The 5,576-nt window shown below is 42.5% G+C and overlaps 1 non-coding gene across 1 annotated transcript; it reads left to right on the top strand.

Annotated features, from left to right (window-relative positions):
- The first annotated feature begins 1,728 nt into the window (after window positions 1–1,728).
- Window positions 1,729–1,810, top strand: trnas-gcu (transfer RNA serine (anticodon GCU)). Its single transcript has one exon. It is a non-coding gene; the product is annotated as a tRNA-Ser (tRNA).
- Window positions 1,811–5,576: the final 3,766 nt, after the last annotated feature.

Raw genomic sequence — 5,576 nt, 5'->3', positions numbered from 1 at the left:
GCCAAACCAGCTGTATTGGGGCTTGAACCGCCAACGTTCCAGGTCCCAGTCAAGCACTTTAGCCAGGACCATTAGGCTATAGTCATGCTCTTTGGCCAGCCACAGTTCCTAATATTAATTGGGATCTTGGTTGCCCCTTCCAAAGTCCACAGCACACTTGAATGAACCCGGCTTTGTTTGGTACCGCTCAGTCTCTCTTCGGGCCGGTCTTTCCAGGAACACGGAACACGAAACCCGACGCCAAGCACTGGCATGCCATGATGACTCAGCGGTCTGAGATTTTGATTGGTTATTCCCAAAGTCGGAATGGGGGGGGAGCAGGCCCCAGTGTAGCACTCAAGGCCAACTTGGACTCGCCACTCGAGTGGAAAGTACATCGCTGGAGAACGTTCTCATGTGGTTTTGAAAATGGGTGGTCTCTGCTTTCAAACAGTGGTATCAGGTTTTTATTTTAGGCCATGCTTCACCTTCAAAACAGACCCACCGCAAGATTATTGGCTATTCCTGGGTTAGTACTTTCTTTCATCTGAGAAGAGTCCTCGTCCAGCGCGGTTTGTAGGTTAACTTCAACTTTAACCTTCTTAATCATTAACCATAAGACTCAGAAGATTTTTTTTTTTTTTTTTTTTTTCAATTTCGCTTTAGCATTTCCCATAAAAGATTAAACATAATAAAAATCAGACAGAATAAACGAAGCATGAAGTATTTACGTGTATCAGCAGGGTATTTTTTCAATATTTAAAAAATATTGAAAATACATATTCGACCCGTGTCTCATACTGGCCAGTTCATCGGACGATGGCAAGATTCTGTTATTTAAAAACCCACCAATAACAGCATGACATTATTCCTTTGTAAGGATTAAGCCACGCACGGGAAGAACAAAAGTAAGCATTTACTGGTACCGTCAAATTGAGCAATGTGGGTTACATTACTGGAGTACAGTAGTGCCACACTTCCAAACGCGCCGCAGTGAAATTCCTCCCAGCATCAAAGCAGGTGTTTGGTCATAGCAGGGCATACGCTGCCGATACGATGACCTTTGACCTCTGACCTCTGACCTCAAAATTGAGTCTCTCACTCAGCTCTTGCCCCGTGGCGATTATTTCCATCTGCACCAGTGACCCATCAGAGGGGGGAAAATGGCTGCCAGAAACACTGCTCTTTTTTTAATTTTTTTTTTTTTTTTTTTTTAGGATGAGGTTCTCCAGGACCGGGGATCGCCGCGGTCATGTGATCGGCCCATCCCTGCCGTCTGTTCAGTGTCGGAGAGGGGGGGGGGAGGGGGTGGACGAAAAACTTCAAAAGGGAACTTCAGAAGCCAACCGAGCTCTCCGTCCTCAGGTTTCATTGCCTTCTGGGAAATGAAAAGGCTCAAAATGCTACAATGGAAATGCTACAGTTTCATGTAGCACAACGCACAGATGGAGGGGGGGTTTGCATTACATTACATTACATTATTGGCATTTGGCAGACGCTCTTATCCAGAGCGACGTACAGTTGATTAGACTAAGCAGGAGACAATCCTCCCCTGAAGCAATGCAGGGTTAAGGGCCTTGCTCAAGGGCCCAATGGCTGTGCGGATCTTATTGTGGCTACACCGGGATTAGAACTACCAACCTTGTGTGTCCCAGTCATTTACCTTAACCACTACGCTACAGGCCGTTTGTGTCGCTGTAATGCTGCACTAGCTGTATTAGCATGAGCGCAAGTACAAGACAACTGCCAGACGAGGTGGCCGAGTGGTTAAGGCGATGGACTGCTAATCCATTGTGCTCTGCACGCGTGGGTTCGAATCCCATCCTCGTCGGAGGAGCAATTTTGCGGTCTATAGACCTTGCAGGCAAATACCTCAGTGCCAATTGCTATTCGCAAAAATACTGGCTATGTGTGAGTAAGCTACAATACCAGGGAAAACCGTTGTGGAAGAAAGGCACATATGAAAGCAATTAGTGACGCTAAACCAAATAAATACATGGTAAATTTTATTTAATCAGATTGCCACAACAAATTTGAGTTGTTTGAATCTGTTTGGCTTCAGCACACAATAGGTTTGTGCTGGTAATTATTTTGACAGTACTGCAGATTGCGCTCTCCCCCATTGGAGGAGGTTAATGATGATCATATCAACCAGCAACATCCAGAAAATCGCTGGTCATTAGCCTTAATAGTGTAGTAAAACAGTGTAAAGTACTGGGCTCTGAAATGGATCAGCTGGCAAAATCATTCAAGTTGAATATGGACGGGGCCCCATCATCAGCTGACTAGTAAGTATCACACAGCATTTTTGCATTTTGCTACTCTACCGATAACATTCCTTATTCCTTATTCATAACAACTAAAAATCTAAACAGAACTCAAATCACAAAATTATGAAGTATACAAACATAGCCATCTGTGGCACTCCTCAACTGTTTATTGGTAGGTCAAGTCAAATTATGCTGCCCTTTATTCTGACATTCTTTATACTGAATGTTGCAAGCATGTCTTTCTCTCTCTACCTCTCTCTCTCTCTCTCTCTATCGCTCATTAAGTGGACCACCTATTGATATTTCATGCAAGCAAACATACATAACTAACAACATATTGTATGTTTTGGCCCAAATGTCATATAACATGCTGAGCCAGTTACCTTTTCACACATTTTTTCCAAAGAAAAAAACTATTTTCTGCTTAATTTTCATTCTGCACAAAAAAAAGAAAATTTCTATAAAATGAACATTCTGCAGTGTATCTAAAGCTATTGATTTTTTTTTATTTATTTATTTTTATTATGGCCGTGAGTTTATAGGATAACACCTGGATCAGGAACTCATCTGTCTGCTCCTGATTTGCCTAGTTAGCTAACCTTCAGAGCCTCAAATGGGCAGGTCCACTGTAAATATGTTTGCATATATTACCATGATTAACCTTGTGTGAGTCATAGATTATAATAGCACTTATGTATAGTTATTGTAGTACTTGCGGTACTCTAGCTGCCAACTGTGTTATGCTAGTTGGTAAGTTGATGTACTTTTCAAGGGTTCAAGTTCTTTGTGATCACACTAGAATTGTACTTTCCTCTGGGGTCTTGAATGTACTTGTTCCTGGGTTTTAGTTGCACCTCATTGTATGTCACTCTGGATAAGAGCTTCTGCTAAATGCCATTAATGTAATGTAATGTAACATTTGTATATATTACATTATATATTAATAAATATATTAACTGACCTCAACTGATTTGGGTCTGGGTCTGAATTGGCTGCTGATAACTAGGCAAGAACAAAAGCCAGCACACCTTGCGGCTCTCCAGGACCAGGAGTGAGGACCCCAGCACACCTTGCGGCTCTCCAGGACCAGGAGTGAGGACCACTGCCATTGGACCACTGCTCTCTCCTGTAATTCTGTACGGCTTCAAGGGAATAAAAGAGTCAAGAGAAACACATGAGCTTCAGCAGGTGTCAGATGATCTATAGGATGTTTAACAGACTGGTTTGTTTTAATGGATGTTTTCCAGAGTTTCACAGAAAATTTCACAGAAAGCCTGTGTATACACAAATCCTTTTTTGTGCTTTTATGCTTAGCATATGTATTGTTCTTTCTTATTATTGCTTGTGTGGCAAATATTGAGATTGGTCTACAGCAGCCTTGGCCATTACTGTTCTGATCTGTTCCCAACAAGACTTCTTTGTTCTGGGCTGAACTCCGTCTCACGTGTGAGGCAAAATATCTTCAGCAAAACGGACACTGAGGCATCTGGCCGTGTAATGGGAACCATATCCAAAGCTGATGGCGATTCCCCTTAAACTAAAAAACAAGGCCCATGCAAAAACAAGGCCCAACCTCGGCCTTGAGAAAAACTGCACTGTGCATCCGGGCATGTGTGCCACCGCTATAGAACGGGAAGATCTGGCGTTCAAATGAAGACTAACAAATGAAGGATAGTGAAGTCTCGCCAACTTTCTCAGCTACATAATTCAGTCTGCTCTCAATGTTCAGACCTGGCTGGCGTTGGACGATCAGGTTTTTTTTCTCTGATTTATCCCTTTCATTTCGCACTCGGGTGTACAAACACAGGAGATAATATTTCCCCTGCTTCAGACACCGCCGGCGTTAGAAACACTCGTGTCTCGCCAACTGCCACCTGGCAGCCCCGTTTGCCAAGTTGGCCTGGTCTCCGGGAGTTATGAGCAGATGATTGACAGGTCTGAGGTGGGACCGGGTTGTCTGGCCTTTGAAAGGTGTTATAGTACACACTCCTGCTCAGAGAAGACAGGCATAAGGATAAACGTAAATCTCAAAAACACACGTGCCCCTATCTGACACCTGGTCTGCATGGCACTTGTCTTATTGGAAATCTGAGGTGTTGTGATCGTGTCTGGGGAAAAAAGGGAGATTGTTAGCGGGACTTGACACCATTGCTCCTGTTGACAAGACCATGAGGCAGCCTATACGTCTAGTAACTAAGTCGCTTGGCTGGGATGTGGTAGGTCGGTGGTTCAAACCCCAGTGTAGGCACAATAAGATCAGTGCAGCAGTTGGGCCCTTGAGCAAGGCCCTTAACCACACATTGCTCCAGGGGGGATTGGCTCCAGCTTAGTCTAATCAACTGTAAGTTTCTTTGGTTAAAAAGCATCAGCTAATTAACTGTAATGTAATAATGGTTGAAAAGGGGGGTCATGTCTACCTGTTTTGGACTTAACTATGAATAAAATGTGATAACAAAGAAACCTCACATAGTTTTACAGCAGGGATGCCTGGACCCTGAGTTATAAGCAGAATCCAAGAATATACACAATTTGTATTCTTCCATATAAGTTCAGTTCTGTCGAATAAGGCACAGAACAAAACGCACTAGGCATATCCCATACATACTGGCAACATTTCCTGATGGTTATAGTTTGGTTGTGAAAAGCACAATGGGGGATATGTTTTCAATGCATTTTAGTAACAAATAATGAATCTATTTTCATCTGACTTATTTTGTATTTTTCAAGTATTCCAATTAATATCACAACAGAAAGAATGCGTTTCCCTAACTACCCCACCTGTGTATTATCTTGTTGGGAGAATCCCCCTTCAGGTGAACTGGGTGGTAACCGTTGTGTTTAATGTTCTGTGCAACAGAACAATCAGCGGTTGTCTTGTTTTCGCTTGCCAGAACATAGCCATTTAGCAGTTTGATCACGTGACCTTCCCTCGATTGATCTTGGATTTCAGTTTGAGGGTTCTGCTCAAGACTACACTTGTGATAAAAGCGAACGATAATAAAGTGAATGATAATGTTCTGCATTGCCCTCAAGCGCAATACATTACATTATATTACAGTACATTACATTAGAGGCATTTGGCAGACGCTCTTATCCAGACATACGTGCTAAGTGTAAAATGTGCCTTTGTTTGATTAGCACTCAACCTTCTGACTCCAATAAAATAATCATACGGACATTTCATAAAGTGAATGCGTGCTAATACACTTCATCACACTGGCTAGGTCTATGGCATACACAGTGTATTAGAACTGTATTAAAGTGTATTAAAATAGTGTCTTAAAGTGCTGTTTTAACCATGTTCAGCCATCACATTATTAAATAATA

Source organism: Conger conger, chromosome 2 (assembly GCF_963514075.1).
Source record: "Conger conger chromosome 2, fConCon1.1, whole genome shotgun sequence".
Lineage (NCBI taxonomy): Eukaryota > Metazoa > Chordata > Actinopteri > Anguilliformes > Congridae > Conger > Conger conger.
The sequence above is the reverse complement of the archived record's forward strand: the minus strand, read 5'-3'. Positions and strand labels throughout refer to the sequence as shown.